This window comes from Macaca nemestrina, chromosome 5 (assembly GCF_043159975.1).
Source record: "Macaca nemestrina isolate mMacNem1 chromosome 5, mMacNem.hap1, whole genome shotgun sequence".
NCBI classification, from domain to species: domain Eukaryota; kingdom Metazoa; phylum Chordata; class Mammalia; order Primates; family Cercopithecidae; genus Macaca; species Macaca nemestrina.
Window position 1 is genome coordinate 105,833,667 of NC_092129.1, and position 17,590 is coordinate 105,851,256.

The following is a 17,590-nucleotide window of genomic DNA, read 5'->3' on the forward strand; positions in this document are numbered from 1 at the left end:
GTGCACCAAAATCTCATAAGTCACCAATAGAGAACTTATTCATGTAACAAAACACCACTTGTTCCCCAAAACCCTATTGAAACAAACATAAAATAAAATAAGCAAAAAATAGCATGCAGCATCTACCAATGTCTAAAGGCCCTTAGATAGTTTATTTTCAGAAGTCTTCTGAATAGATGGATGCCCTCTCTGGTCCTCATTAATATTCCAAAGAGAAACACAGTTTAAGCATCATTTTCTCCTCCACATAGAGATCTGGTGTTTTTCCTCTTCTAATTTCTTTTTTTAACTGGACTATGTACTATGTTATATTGTCTTCTAATTATTCATAGACCTATATTATTATTACCTCAAAAAGATTCATTTTCTGAAGGCAGGAATTATTCATTTACTTCTATTTTATGACCCACAGTGCTGTGTGCATCAAAAATTCAATGTCTTAATTGACTAATACACTATTTTATTGCCTTTGGCATTGCATAAGAAATGTCACAGAACTGTTAATGATGTTTAAAATAATAGTAAGAGAGTAACTCAAAATTAGAGGATTACCATATCATAAATAAAATATATCTTAGAACAGCCTAGAAGCAAGCCTTATTTAAAATATTATTTTAAAATTTCACAAATAACTAGAACTTTAATGTCCACCAGAATGCAGGTTTGAATGGAAAGGTTGATACTGGGTTCTAAGTTGGTTTTCCATTCCTTGGTCATAAAAGCTAACTGTACCACTCCTGAAAACCACAGGTTATTTTGGCATTTCTTTGGATTTATAATACAAGCAGCACATTATTTCCAGTGCCTGGGCTGCCTGAAATAAGAAGTTCTACCTTGGTGTTGCAGGCAGTTAATGACTAGATGAACCCCAGTCAGGCAAGAAGGCCGTTTTAGTCTTTCCACATGCCAAGCCTAAAGCAAAGGTGGCTAGAAATGGACCTAGAGAGTCTCGTAAAAACACGAACTAACTTGAACCTCACTTAAATATAAACCAAACGTCATCATGAGGTTTGAAATAATCTAAACTCCCATATTTCTTTAGTAGTTCTGTTTTTTCTGTTGTTGTTGTTGTTATTGCTGTTGTTTTTAATACCCTTCAAACTTTTCTGGGTTATAGTCTAAACTGGAAGTGCCAGAATAACAACACAAATACTGCTATTATTTTCATGGCCTACCCAGAGTGGGAAACACTGGAAATATCAAGACACCATAATTAAAGTTCATCAAATTACAATTTCTGTAACAAAGAATACAAATAACGAATAACAACACAAATGTTACCATTATTTTCATGACTTACCCAGAGTGGGAAGCACTGGAAATATCAAGACACCATAATTAAAGTTCATCAAATTAAAATTTCTGTAACAAAGAATACAAATAATAAGACAGTAGCCAGTGTGACTTTGACAGTGACTAAGTCTGATACCCACTGATGGAATTTTTTTTCTTTTTTTTTTTTTCGAGATGGAGTCTCACTCTGTCACCCAAGCTGGAGAGCAGTGGTGCAATCTTGGCTCACTGCAACCTGTGCCTTTGGGTTCAAGAGATTCTCCTGCCTCATTCTCCCAAGTAGCTGGGACTACAGGCATGAGCCATCATGCCTGGCTAATTTTTGTAATTTTAGTAAAGACAAGGTTTTGCCATATTGGCCCAGGCTAGTCTCAAACTCCTTATCTCAAGTGATCTGCCCACCTCAGCCTCCCAAAATGCTGGGATTACAGGTGTGAGCCACCATGACCAGGGCTGGATTTTTTTTTTTTTAAGTTCATGTATATAGAAATCTGGAAATGGAAAAGAAATGAAACTGCTTATTTGGGAATAACTGAAAAGCAAAGTTGTGAGCATATGTAGATGAAATCTAAATCTTGGTATCCAATTTAACTATTAATATCATCACGGTTCCTGTTAAAAGTTTTTAATTAGTGTTAGGTAGAAGTGGATGGTTAAATTTTATTTTTATTTCCTGCCTCTGTCCAATGTCTCGAAGCTGTATTATAAGAATAATTTTAAAAAGAAATAAGGATATGGGAAGTCTACAACCAGAACAACTGATCTCTGAATGATCTAGGCTGACTCTTACAAATTATAACCGGAGGCAGATACTCAATTTAGTCAATAAACCAGCAGTGTATATTGAGCAAGTACCATGTGATCAGCTTTGTACAGACTGTGGACCAAATGACTGAGATTTTTGGTTAACCGAACCCAGAAGAACAGCTTTAGTGGAAAAATTGTGGATTTTATTTTAGATGTGGTATGTGTTGAGATGTATTCAGCAGGCAGTTGAATATTCAGAGCCTGAGAAAAACTGGGATCAAGACAGGGAGGTGTTAATTGAATTTATAAAGGTGAATGAAATGTACAAAGAGAAGATGATAACAGAACTACACATGATACTTATCAGATGGACTGGATGACACAGAAACCAGTGAGAGTCCAGGGCCAGCAACATGGGTGTGTGGCCTGTGCAATCTCACATAGTGTCACTCTCAGAAGGGCTCCAAGCTCAGGGTAAGGCTATTGCCACCGTCTTATAATTTTTTAAAAAATGTATCTTTGAACTATGTTTTGTAAGCAAAGTTGGATGGGGCAATGGAGCACAGGCATGAGGAGAAGCACTATGTGCAATGTGCATGCCCACCGTTCCTGGCCTTCCCACTCACATACCATGTCTCATGAGCATAGAATTCCAGTGGACTCACAATGCATGGGAGTTCAGCAAAACTCAATATGAGTACCAGGTGTGTGTTACATCTTAGAGTAAGCGTGTGCAGGGGAAGGCTGATAAGTCTTGAGAGGCCATGCTTTCTGTTCAAACCAGAACTTGTTGGTGTGAAAGAAATCAATGATGTTCTAAGAAACCCCATCACATATTTTCTTACTTGTGTTAATTTCTTACTTGTGTCAATTAGTCAAGCACTTATACTGAAAATGATGACATACAAGTAAACTGACCATAGAGAGTGTTGATAGAACGTGTGCATATCAGTAAGTGAAATAAAATTAGTAGAGTTTGTTTTGTGCAGTGATTCTACTGTTCTGATAAGAATGAAATACATATATATGTATGAGCTATAAAAATAATACCTGTATAATTTTGGTGATTACACATAGCTAAATGCTTTTAAAATTGACATTTAAAATTGGTATTGTACAACATGAAGAAAAATGGTAAAATTTATTCTCATTAAAAATTTTATTTTTTCTTTACTTAGAATGACATTAAACAGCAAATAAAAAGATTTCATGACAAGAGAGAAACTGCAAAAGAAACAGAATTATATTGAGTAACTTTAACAATAATTTTTCTTGTTTTTTGAACAAGGGAACTCAAATTTTAATCTTGCTTTGGGCCCCACAAATTATGGAGCTGAGCCTGAGAGGGTCAATAAATGGAAGGGGAACCAGGATAATCTGTGTCACGGAAGTCACAGGATAAGTGTTTAAGAGAGAGTATTTTTGGTTATTGGTTTGAATGCAGTCCTGTTGCTGGGCTGAGGGTTAGCAGCAAGACTTTTCATGGCTGCCCTCCCAGCGGGCATAGGGCCAGGGCTCCAGAAACATGGCTCACCTCCTAATTCTGCCAAATGTCTGTTGAGAATAGACACTGAGCATGAAGGTTAAGTGGTTTCTGATAACCTTTGAGAGAGTAGTATGGGGAAAGTAGCTAGACTGTAGGCTAGATTCCAAAGGAGTAAGTAGTGAAAAAAGAATATTATTGCAGCAAGGATAAATTACATTCTCGGAAAGTGTGTTGGAAGTCTAGATGGATGAATGGATGGATGGAGGAACTGACTTGTGTACCTTGTTTTCTACTCTCTGTATGTTGGGCACTACACTATGAAATGAAGAAATGGGAGATTTTTATGGCATAGCAAAAGTGAGAACAACACTGCAAATATTATGTAAATCATTTTATGCATAACACATTATCATTTGTAGGGTCAACAGCACACATGGGTTATAAGTTTAAATCGGATTCTTTAATCCTTTTCTCTTTTTGGATTTTTTTTCTCTCACCATTAAACAGAAATGTTACTGACTATGTCTATGCGTATGTGCTAGGGTTGTACTAGACAATAAGCCATATTTGGTGGGTTTTTTTTCCAGTTATAGTTGTGGCATACAGTATACTAAACATTCAAACTCTTTCCCCAAGATCAAATTGTGTGCCATGATAGGCGTCTGGCTGATGTTGCTGAGAGATGGGAATTCAATCTGCATCTTTGAAAGATATTCCTGTCAATATGAAGCCAACTGGCCCACATGGAACTCAGCTCTACAACTTCTGCTTCATTAGCAGCTAATGAGTAGAGTTCAGTGCCAAACAACAGGAAAATTCTTGCTTTTATTATTCCAGGTTCAAGGATATGGCACTGGTCTAAAGAGTAAAATTGGCCTGCAGAAAATTGAAACACATTCCACACTAATAAAAACACAAACTGCATATACTGTAAGACATCTTTGAGTGATTATACCTGAAAGACTAATACCAGTTGTACTGAGATCATTAGCTTTTCAAGTATATCCAAACGTGTTATATTATAGCCTCCTACTCAGAACTAATTCCTGGGCCCAACTGTTGTGGGAAGTCAAGGACCCTGAACAGAGGGACCGGCTGGAGCCATGGCAGAGGAACATAAATTGTGAAGATTTCATGGACACTTATCAGTTCACAAATAGTACTTTTATAATTTCTTATGCCTGTCTTTAATCTCTTAATCCTGTTATCTTCATAAGCTGAGGATGTACATCACCTCAGGACCACTGTGATAACTGTGTTAACTGTACAAATTGATTGTAAAACGTGTTTGAACAATATGAAATCAGTGCATCTTGAAAAAGAACAGAGTAACAGCAATGTTTAGGGAACAAGGGAAGCAACCATAAGGTCTGACTGCCTGTGGGGTCAGGCAAAAAGAGCCATATTTTTCTTCTTGCAGAGAGCCTATAAATGGACATGCAAGTAGGAGAGATATCACTACATTCTTTTCCTAGCAACGAATAATATTAATACCCTGGGAAAGGAATGCATTCCTGGGGGGAGGTCTATAAATGGCCACTCTGGGAATGTGTCTGTCTTATGCAGTTGAGATAAGGACTGAGATATGCCCTGGTCTCCTGCAGTACCCTCAGCTTTACTAGGGTGGGGAAAAACCCCATCCTGGTAAATCTGAGTTCAGACTGGTTCTCTGCTCTCGAACCCTGTTTTCTGTTGTGTAAGATGTTTATCAAGACAATACGTGCACTGCTGAACATAGACCCTGATCAGTCGTTCTGCCCTTGCCCTTTGCCTTGTGATCTTTGTTGGACCCTTATCAGTAGTTCTGCTTTTTCCCTTTGTCCTGTTCCCTCAGAAATATGTGATCTTTGTTAGACCCTTATTAGTAGTTCTGCTTTTTGCCTTTTGAAGCATGTGATCTTTGCACCTACTCCCTGTTTTTATACCCTCTCCTCTTTCGAAACCCTTAATAAAAACTTACTAGTTTTGAGACTCAGGCGGGCATCACGGTCCTACCGATATGTGATGTCACCCCCAGTAGCCCAGCTGTAAAATTCTTCTCTTTGTACTGTTTCTCTTTATTTCTCAGCCAGCCGACACTTATGGAAAACAAAAAGAATCTATGTTGAAATATTGGGGGCAGGTTCCCCCAATACCCAACTTTGCTTTCAGCAGGTTCACTGATTGTACAGGGAAAGCCAAAGTAGGAGCAAATCTGTGTTTCTATGAATTGCCAACATTTGTTCCTGTTATCATGAGTCTGTTTTTACAGTCTGAACAAGTTTTGATATTAATCTCAACTGAAAGCCAGAGTTTAAGGCTCCTAATAGATGAGTAGTTTTACTCTTTGGTGTCAGTGTCTACAACGAAGAGGCTTGAAGAAAAAAGTGAGAGTCTACTTATCTCTGAAATAGACTAATGAATACGTTTTATTTATAGAGTAATACTTGTCTCAAAATCACTTTGAAACATCAGAAAGTAGGGCTGTCCTCTCACCAGTACTTTATTGCTCATGACCTCCCTGCCTACATCAAGACACAAATAGACCTGGATCTCCTCCCCCTCCCTCCCAGCCAAATGCCCTCTTCAGAGTCAACAGCAATGCCTGATTGAATGATTTGTGCCTCCCCTTGGCTGCCAGTAACTCACTTCAGAGTCTTGGTCATTTGTGGTGTGTCTTGAGGATGCTTGCTAGCTGTTCTCTTCCTCAGTTGGTTCTATTCATTTCTGGTTTGGGGTAATTGCATGTTTGAGTTCACAGTAAAAATATAAATATGTAAGTGATACACACTGTAAATCTTTTTGCACATGATTCACACACACATGAATTTAAAAAGAAAAAAAAGGCAGGATATCATTGTAGGAGTATTGTTAGTTATTTCAAACTTTATAAAGAAGAAAGTGTTGTGTGTTTGTTGGAAGTATTTGTGAATTGTTAGCAACTTTTACCCCACTGCTTGCATATCTGCAAATCCATGGAGTAAATAACAGTGATTTGGTTCTCCTTAGCAGCCCAGGGCTCACTGCAATGCTGTTAAGACTATAAGCATGGTGTTATACAAATGTGGGTCATCTACAAGCCACCTACATAATTTTTGCCATATTAACATATTCTTTGTACTCATAATCTCAACATTTTTATGGAGACCTCCTCAGACTTTTAGTGAGTTAAGTCTATTTTAAAAGAAAGCTGTAAAACACTGCTGTACTGCTTATGCTTCACTAGATTACATATTCTGGGGAGCACTGATCCTACATTTCTTTTGTAGTCTCTTTGGCCCACAGCCCTGTGCTATGCTCATAATAATAAAGCATGTATGACAGTGTTCATAGATTGAGATCATCTTTTCTAACTTCAGTGAGCTTAGTACATGAATAATTTTCTATACAAAAGCATAGAAAATTCAAAACATTAATTTCTGTGTGTGATAGAAAAGAAATGAGAAAAAAATTGCACCCAAAGACTCATAGGATTTCAGACTTTGACATTCTGATCATCTTTTATTTGAAAAGACAAGAAAATAATATTTTCTAAAGATAAGCTCTTGAAAAAACAGTTTCTTGTAACCAAAACATATTAACCCTTGGAATTGTATGGTAATCTCAGTTGTTTCAGAAACGCCAGTGTCAATATGCTCAATCAAATTCTCATCAATGAAAAGGATAGAGACATTGAAAAGGTAGAACAGCAGCAGAAATAAAAGTGACCTTTTGGAAATTACTTTTGCTTTCATTGTTTGTGCTCAGATTTGAAGAGTATTCACTATTTGTTTTGCTAAAATTCTTCCAAACGTCATTAAACTGAGACCTTGGGGCAACTTGTCTGACTCTGGGTAGAGAATAATTACCATCTGCACCCTACAAATGTGGGTAAGCTTGCACTGAAATAAACCATCCAAATCCATGACGAACATCAAAATTGTAGACATAAGGAGCAAAGCAGAAAATTGTAGTATGACAAAATAGCTACATTTAATTATGTCAAATTACATAGAATTTTAGTCTTCTTTAGAGGTGCTTTATTTAAACTTACATCTAAAGGCACGTCTTTGGTTAATGCAACTTTCAAGTCCGGGAGTTGACAGAACATTTATTAAATTTAAAATTCAAGCAGATTGTAATGCTTGCAATTTTGAAAGTTAGAGGGCCACTTTTCAGAGAAAAAATATTATTTAAAACCGTGAGGTCCACTTGATCCCCTTTGCTCATATCAAATCTTTCATGTGCCCCTACCTATGAAGACTTTTCTGCTCTTTTGCAGAGAACAAATCTCATCCTAGGCAACAGAGTGAGTCTACTCAAGACTTTCTCTTCCAGCCAGGCAGCATTCTAAGAAATGGTGTCCCTCTATACATGGCCTTTGCGGATCCTATGACCAGTCTTGGTTGCCCTTATCTCTGAGTCACCCCAGGGAAGCTACACGAGTGACCTAGCACCATTCTCACAAGAAAAGACGCTCTGGGTGGCTTGCTGTCTGGTTAGCTGGAGGACTGAAAAATCAATGCTATCAACTTCTGAGTACACTGAGCAGCTCATTAAGCATCATTATGCCCATTATTTCCCCTGGCTCCTACAGTCCCTTTCCGAAGACAGCATTTGTGTACACTCTGTAAAACAAGTTCTACTATCCTGGCTATAGGATATTCATCGATCCAGGAATTCGGGGCTCAAGAGTATCGCTATGAGTCAAAATGTGATCAGAGAAGAGATAACCAAAGACACCATGACAATAAGATCGAGTTGACCATCACAGAGAAGAATTAAACAGCCGCTTTCCTAGAGCTGCCTCAGAGCACAGACAGGCTTCCAGTTTTAGTTCATATTTGTCCTTACAACTAATCATCACTTCTTCCTTTCTCTAAAGCTCAGAGTCTCATTTTGAAGCAACTCAGAGAAAGCCTCTGAGTTGGTATACACATGTGGTGTATCTAAATCATAATACAATAAATAAATATAATGCTTTCGTTATACAACTCCCAGGACCACTCTTTCTATGTAAAATGTGAACTTTACTCTCTGGAGCAGCTCTCCAGCTCTCTCCCATGCGTATTCTTTCTCTCAGAATCTGCCTTCTCTCCTATTCTCATTTCAAGCCACAAAATGTGCCCTCTGTGTGCAAAATGGCAGTTAGAGATCACAGAGATGGAAATGGGACAATCCCTCTTTCATGTGCGGCTTCCAAGCCTTGGGGTAACAGAGGCTCCATTTTTCCAAACTCTGCTTGCAACTGCTTTGTTAGCTACCAGCGTCAGAATGACCACTTGAAGAATTTTGCTGAAGCAGAGGAAAAGTACTAGTTCTAGAGGGGGGGAGTGCTCCTATTTGATCATAGGAAGAGCAGCGTCAGACAGCACAGTCTAAAAAGGACTCACTATTCCCAGGCACAGGGGGCTTTCCTGCTACACTAAAGGAGAACATATCCATCCACCATCCACATTTCACCTTAACCTTCCTCTACTAAGTTCTGGATAAAATACCTTACTTATGAATAAATAATAACAACAATCCTTTAACTCCTTTAGAGAGAGGGATCTGGCAAATGTACTCTACTAGAGATGCCATCTTTTCCCAGCCCTCCACATGCAGACCCTCTGTCCCAATGGAAGAGCAGGAGTAGACACCTGACCCAAGATGGGCCAATTATTATCCCTCCTGGGAGCTTTGAGTTAGAATGAACAAATACTGAGTTGGTTAATTATGTGACACCAAGCTGGAAAGCCAGCAGGAAGAGGCGAACATTTTAAAGCGGCCCAGCACAAGGTGATGAGTAAATTAAGCAGCAGTCAGCAGAGAGAAAAGAATGAAGATGGCATGCAGCATAGAAAGATACCGGGAGGCCCCTGGAAGACACGAAAGGAGAAAAAAAGGTGGGGAAATAAAATGAAAAGCTATATGATAACTTTCTTTTTTTTTTTTTTTTTGAGATGGAGTCTTGCTCTGTCACCCAGGCTGGAGTGCAGTGGTGGATCTTGGCTCACTGCAACCTCCACCTCCCAGGTTCAAGCGATTCTCCTGCCTCAGCCTCCTGAGTAGCTGGGATTACAGGCATGTACCACCATACCCGGTGAATTTTTGTATTTTCAGTAGAGACAGGTTTCACCATATTGGCCAGGCTGGTCTCGAACTCCTGACCTCAAGTGAGCCATCCACCACGGCCTCCCAAAGTGCTGGGATTAGAGGCGTGAGCCACTGCACCTGGCCAATAATTCTTATAAGTCCCAGAGTTCTGGCTGAAATTAGATTCCTTAAATAAATTTCAACTTGCTTAAACCAACGAGTAGATTTAGGGTCCTCACAATGAAATGTACATGTACCAGTTGATTTCTTCTAACAAAAAAACAGCATCACTAAGTAGCAATCTGTGAACATAAGGCTCTTAGTTTTAGTCATAGCTGACATTAAAGACATTAAATTCTGAGATCACTTTATACTTACCACTTATTTTCTTCCATCAAAATTATTATACTTATAACAGGAGTACCACAAATTCCACAATTATTCATGGAGCTACTTTTGTGCATGGTGATGAATAAGTCAGGATTCCTTCCTGTTGGGGCTGGGAATCAGTGATGTCAACGAATAATGACAATGATGTCTGAAAAGTCTGTCATGGAGGCATGTTCTAGGGCTTCAGAGACACTACCTTATTTGATTTTCACCTTCAAAGAGAGTTACAAGAATCAACACTTAGCAAAAACAATCACACAAGACAGGTAACCATTAGTTTAGTTTCAGTAATTTGTACTTGAAGCCTGAGGAAATAAAGTATTGTTCACTTGGCACATAATTGGCATTTAATAGATGTGAGCCTCCTCCCCAATGTCTTGTCATCCCTAACCACCTCCAATCACCATTTTAACAGTTAAAAATCAGACATAAGAAAAGATTAGGCAATTTGTCAACTTGGCTGAGAACACAACTTAATTTAGAGCCGACAATTGAAAGCACAATTGAAAAGCAACATTCTTTTCACTCTGAGGTAAAATTTCCCAGCAAGATGTCAGAAGAAATATACACTCTTCTATTTAAACACACATGTAAGCCAGACGCAGTGGCTCACACCTGCAATCCCAGCACTTTGGGAGGCCAAGGCGGGTGGATCACGAGGTCAGGAGTTCGAGACCAGCCTGACCAACATGGCAAAACCCTTTCTCTACTAAAAATACAAAAATTAACTGGATGTGGTGGCACACGCCTGTAATCCCAGTTACGCAGGAGGCTGAGGCAGGAGAATCGCTTGAACCAGGGAGGCAGAAGTTGCGGTGAGCCAAGATAGCACCATCGCACTCCAGCCTTGGCAACAGAGGGAAACTCCATCTCAAAAAACAAACAAACAAACAACAACAAAAAACAAGCGTATTAAGCCACAAACTGGCTTATCTCTTCTCCCTCCTGAGGTGGTATTAAAATAACAAAAGCTTTTTTAAAAGCATAAACCCTAGTGACAAAGAAAACAGGAGGACACAAACACAACATCAGAAGAATGATAGAAATGAGTTTCCAGGGAAGAAAGCCCCAGTTCACCACTGGAGGGATGCTGCAGGGAGGGCCAGCCAATGGGGAGAGTTGGCTGGCTGTGCCAAGGCCTTTAGAGGTTTTCGGTATGGCACACGGTAGGTGGAGGCAAGGGAAGAAAGCCTGAAGATTTCCTTCCTGCCCTCCCACTAGGAGGACAAGGTCTCTACCTGCTCAGTGGAGGGCCAGTGCTTTGCCTCCGGAGAGGCTGAGAGGGAGAGGCTTTGGGAGCAAGAAACCAGGTTCAGAGCAAGAGCGGAAAGATGCACAAGGAACAAAACATGGGAACTCACGTCACATGCAGGCCTCCGACCAACGAAGAACTTAGTGAACTGGGCTGCTGCCCATTAGGGGAGAGATTGGAAGCATTTTTGTGTGAAAAAGTCCCAGAGTAAATCCTCTCATGTACATACTAACAATGTTGGGGCCCTCTCAGGGTGACTGGTTTGCTGCCTTATTATTCAGAAATGAAGGCCACTGCTTGTCATGCCACACATGTCTCCCCGGCAGCTCTTTAAAAAAAAAATCAATTTCTTGAAGAGATGGTCACATAAAATTTACCATTTTAAAGTGAAGGATTCAGTGACATTTAGTAAACTTGTAATGTTTGCAGCCACCACCTCTATCAAGTCCCCGTCGCTACAAAGTAAAACTCTGTTCCTATTAAGCACTTTCTCTCCATTCTCCCCTTCCCCTGACCCCTGGAAATCACCAATCTCCATTCTGTTCTCATGAATGTATCTATTCTAGATATTTCATACAAAAGGAATCATACAGTATGTGACCTTTTGCGTTGACTTCTCTCAACTGGCATAATGTTTTGGAGGTTTATCCATGTTACTATATGTATCAGTACTTCATTCATTTTTATGATAGAATAATATTCCATTGTATGAATACACTACAATTCAGATCGGCTTTTGATGCCTCAGTCTAATAAAAACAATTGACTATCACAATACATAAGGCAAAAGAAAGAAACCAAAATAAACAGAAAAATGAAAACTGGAGAAAACAATATAATTCAGAGAACACAGTAAAACTTCTAAAAAGTAACATCTCATATCCTGAAAGATTAAATAAATGCACACCCATATGTGTATTTGTGTACATATTTGTATATTTACTGTATACACATATCTACAGATAAATGACATCTTTAAAATAATAAGAGGATGCTGTGAGAAAAACAAAGGTTAAAAAGAACTAGTTGGCCAAAATAAAAATAATACATAGAAGGTTAGGAAGATAAGGAAATATCCCAAAAAGTCTGATCAAGGGAAATTTTGAGAGAAAAAAATGACATATACAATTGTGAGAAGAAAATTAAGCAATGCCCTATTTTGAAAAACAAATGTTTCTTAGTCTAAAATTTTACACTCAGCCAAACTATTAGTCAAGGGTTAGAGTAAGGACATATTCTGACATGAACGGTCTCAGAAAATTAGCTTCTTACGAAGACTTTCTAAGGAATCTATTTGTGTGCTCCAATAAAGTGCGAGAAGAAAAAAGCATGGATACAGGACACAGGAGATATAAGTTGGCAAACAGGATGAAAGAGCTCCAGCGCAACAACAGCTGGGTCACAGGCTGAGACATGACCAGTCCAGGATTGTGCAGGAAACTGAAGACTTTCAGATCATCGTTGCAAATAAAGTACAGTGTATGGACACAGCCATAAATTTCCATCAGCAGAGTACACAGCCATCCAAACTCCAGCCCTGCCCAGGAAAATGTAGCACAATTAAAAGTAATCTGCACTTTTCAGCAGCTTCAAGGTCGAAGTTTTGTATGTAGTTAAACAAATATTTACCTGTCTCCTATGATATGGAAAAGCTGGGTGCTGTGTACTGGTTATTCTCCATTTGCCCCTCCAAATTCATTCTCCACCCTTCTTTGCCTTCTCTATGTCAAGAGGCTGACTTCCAGGGACTGCGTCACCAGGCTCCGTTGGCCTCAATCTTGCAGTCAGGTTTGGCCAGTGGGAAGCACTGGCGGGCAATCAGAAGGCAGGAGGAGAGACCAGGATACATACTCCTCTCTCCATTCTGTTTCTACAGCTGTGCTTTTTCCTTTATGGCCGCATCTCTTGTCGGGCAGCTCCTCTCCCAAGGCTGTAGCTCTCACTAGGTTCCAGGACAATTCCCTCCTCCTTGCTCCTTCAGGAAAGGGATGGTAATGACTTCCCAGAGTTGCTAGTTCCTGGGTGCCTCACTCTTCCTTCCCAGCTCCCTTAATCCGCCCATACCTTTGCAAAGAGTCCCATTATTAAACTGTATTCAATGACAAACCTTTGAATATACATCTTTTTTTCTGCTATGACCCTAAATAATAAACTTTTTAAAGCTTAATTTAAAACTGTAAACAAACACTAGTATATTATTATAGGTGAATTATTTGTTTTTAATCTTCCCTTCTGAGTTTAACAAATCGTGTGTGTGTGTGTGTGTGTGTGACAGAGAGAGAGAGAGAGAGAGAGAGAGAGAGGAGAGGGAGAGAGAGAGAGAGGGAAAAGGACAGGAAGAAGCAGAGGCAGACGGAGCCAGGGGTGAGAGAGAGACAGAGAAAGTTTGAGACGAAGAAAAAATACCATATTTTATTGATTCCAGGTTCTTGCCGTAATCAGCTGTATAAAAGATCCTTTAGTACTGGTGCTCGGACAGTGTTTTACAAAACAGAAAGATTATGCAATACTTAATATTTGGTAACAATTTTTAGTACATAGTAAATATTTTATTACTTTATGTAATAAACATTCTGAAAAATAAATTCTGTCATTATGATATAACTTACGATCCTCCCCCTAACATGGCTATGTTCTCTAATTATTTGTTTGTAAGTAAAATCATAATAGTTATAATCACAAGTAATACTAGTTTTAATCATAATATGCATATAATTTTGAATCCTGATTTTTCTACTTAAAAGTATGTAATGACCATGTTACTATCTTGCCACATAATTTTCATAATCATTTGAAAACTGTACATTGTACTTAATCATATGGATATACCATAAATCACAAACCACAGCTATACCACATTATCCTAGGCAATGTTCCTATAATCTATTTGAACATTTTTATTGTTCAGAAAATAACATCAAATAAATCTGATGGACATGAGTTCTTCCCTTAGAAGAGTAAGCCAAGCTGGGACTTAAAGTATGTTTGCTCTAGAATCTAGACTGGCCTGTAGGATTGACAGGCAAGTTGGCCAATGGTGTATGTGTACTGAGAAACAAGGGCAGCCCCTTCGAGAAGCCCATTCTCTAGGAAAAGTGAGCTTGGGACTCAGATAATGCTTGAGTACTGGAGAGGGACAAAGGTTCTAAGTACAACAATTGGTCAGTTAATTCACTTGTCTGATGAACAGCTGTGAGGCCTGTTTCACCAAATATTGATGAGATGTTGTGATCACCAGCCACACTAATTTAGGATCCCTGTATCTCAAGAAGAGGAGAAGGCTTTTTCTACCTCCAGGGAGAACAAGAGCACCGTCACCACTCCAAGGACCCAATGAAGTATAGCTTCAATAGTGTCAGCTGCACGTGGCACCTGTGGCAGTAGCAGCCCTTAGGTGCCTTCCATAGCTACTGGCAGCAGACATTTCTGCTGGGAGATGAAGCCAGAGCCAGAGAGAACCATGTACTCCATGTGGTTGTGCAAATTCCTGGTGATTGAAAGCAACCCTCACACAATTTCCCAAAATAATGAGGGAAACCCTTGTGGGCTGTCTAGCCTTTGGGACAGACATTTTTTTAAAAAAATGCTATTTGTTACTGTTACTATAGGGTCTAAATTACCCTCTGGGTTAGCGAAAACTAGGAAAAAATGAATTGAACTTTATTATTTTTATGCTAGGAGGGAGGGTACATAGACATTTACTATACTGTTCTCTACCTGTTTGAAATATTTCGCTTAAAAGATAAAATCACAGTGCAAGTAAACATGCTTTAATAGAAGGAGCATAAATATGGCAAATTTACACAAAGTATTTTCTTTCCTTCTTTCCTTCCTTCCCTTCCTTCCTTCCTTCCTTCTCTCCTTCCCTCCCTCCCTCCCTCCCTCCTTCCCTCCCTCCCTCCTCCTCCTTCTTCTTCCTCTCTCTCTCTCTCTCTCTCTCTCTCTCTCCTTCCTTCCTTCCTTCCTTCCTTCCTTCCTTCCTTCCTTCCTTTCTTTCTTTCTTTCTTTCTTTCTTTATTTATTTATTTTTGAGACAGAGTATCACTCTGTCACCCAGGCTGGAGTGCAGTGGTATGATCTCGGCTCACTGCAACCTCTGCCTCCTGGGATCAAGCAATTCTCCCACCTCAGCTTCACAAGTAGCTGGGATTACAGGTGTGTACCACCATGCCCAATTAATTTTTGTATTTTTAGTAGAGATGGGGTTTCACTATGTTGGCCAGGCTAGTCTTGAACTCCCAACCTCAGGTGATCTGCCTGCCTAATTGTAGATGACACAAACAAATGGAAAAACATCCCATGAATTGGAATAATTAATATCATTAACATAACCATACTGCTCAAAACAATCTACAGATTCAATGAAATCCCTATCAAGATACCGACATCATTTTTCATGGAATTATAAAAAACAATTCTAAAACTCATATGGAACAAAAAAGAGTCCAAATAACCAAAGCAGTCCTAAGCAAAAGAACAAAGCTGGAGGCATCACATTGCCTGATTTCAAATTATACTATAAGGCTACAATAATCAAAACAGCAAAGTCCTGGTATAAAGCCAGACACATAGATTAATGGAACAGAATAGATGACAGAGACATAAGATCACATATTTACAGTTAATTGATCTTTGACAAAGCCAGTAAAAACATACACTGGGGAAAGGACACCCTTTTCCATAAATGGTGTTGGGAAAATAGATTCACTATATGCAAAAGAATGGAACTGAACTCCTATCATTGTATACAAAAATCAACTCAAGATGAATTAAAAACATAAAAGTAAAACCTGAAACTATAAAAATACTAGAAGAAAACCTAGGGAAAACTCTTCTGCACAGTGGTCTAGGCAAATTATTTATGACTAAGACCTCAAAAGTGTAAGCAATAACAACAAATGAATAGGGCCAGGCGAGGTGGCGAGCGCCTGTAATCTGAGCACTTTGGGAGGCCGATGTGGGTGAACTGCCTGAGCTTAGGAGTTCAAGACCAGCCTGGGCAACACAGTGAAACCCTGTCCCCACTAAAATACAAAAAAATTAGCTGGGCGTGATGGCATGTACCTGTAATCCCAGTTACTTGGGAGGCTGAGGCAGGAGAATTTTTTGAACCCAGGAGGCAGAAGTTGTAGTGAGCCGAGATCACCCCTTTGTACTCCAACCTGGGTGACAGAGTGAGACTCCGTCTTAAAAAAAAAAAAAAAAAGACAAATGGGATATAATTAAACTAAATTAAACTAAAAAACTTCTGCATAGTATAGGGTGAATAGAAAACCTGCATAATGAAAGAACATTTTTGTAAACTATTCATCCAACAAGAGACTAATATCCAGAATCTACAAGAAACTCAATTCAACAAATACAAAATAAAATAATCTCATTAAAAATGAGCAAAAAATATGAATAGACATTTCTCAAAAGAAGACATACAAATTCCCAAAAGGTGTATGAAAATTCTCAACATCACTAATCATCATAGAAATGCACATTAAAATGAGATATCATCATACCTTAGTCAGAATAGCTATTATTATTTTACTTTTTATTTTGTTTGAGACGGAGTCTCGCTCTGTCACCCAGGCTGGAGTGCAGTGGTGCGATCTCAGCTCACTGCAACCTCCGCCTCCTGGGTTCAAGCGATTCTCCTGCCTCAGCCTCCCAAGTAGCTGGGACCACAGGCACGCGCCACCACGCCCAGCTAATTTTTGTATTTTTAGTACAGATGGGACTTCACCATGTTGGCCAGGATGGTCTCGATCTCTTGACCTTGTGATCCACCCGCCTCAGCCTCCCAAAGTGCTAGGATTGCAGGCGTGAGCCACTGTGCCTGGTCACAGAACGACTATTATTAAAAGACAAAAAACAAAAACAAAAAAACAAAAAAACAAAAAAAAAACACAAACAGATTTTAGTGAGAATGAAGAGAAAAAAGAATCCTATACATGTTGATGGGAATGTAAATTAGTACAATCTCTAAGGAAAACATGGAAATTTCTCAAAGAATTAAAAACACAACTACCATTCAATCCAGTGATCGCACTACTGGATATTTACCCAAATGAAAAGAAATCAGTGTATCAAAAGGATACCTGCACTCATGTTTATCACAACACTATTCACAACAGCGAACATATAAAGTCAACCAACAAATGATTGGATAAAGAAAAGATGGTGATTATATGCACAATGAAATACTATTTAGTAATTAAAAAGAGTAAAATCTGATTTTTTTTCAGGAACATAGATGGAACTGGAGGTCATTATCTTAAGTAAAACAAGCCAGACACAGAAAGTCAAATATCACATGCTCTCACTCATAAGTAGGTGCTAAAAAATGTGTACACATGGACATACAGAGTGGAATAATAGAGAATGGAGACTCAGAG

At 39.0% G+C, this 17,590-nt stretch overlaps 1 protein-coding gene across 3 annotated transcripts in view; it reads right to left on the reverse strand.

Moving 5' to 3' along the window:
- Positions 1-1,338: 1,338 nt before the first annotated feature.
- Positions 1,339-17,590, reverse strand: part of LOC105495599 (branched chain keto acid dehydrogenase E1 subunit beta) — a 267,316-nt gene continuing 251,064 nt past the window's right edge. For 2 of the 3 annotated variants that reach the window (XM_071096812.1, XM_071096814.1), the window contains one exon: positions 17,022-17,046. The gene's annotated coding sequence lies outside the window, so the exon portion shown is untranslated. Of the gene's footprint in view, positions 1,363-17,021; positions 17,047-17,590 lie in introns of those variants that run through there. The other variant, XM_071096811.1, reaches the window with a different exon arrangement.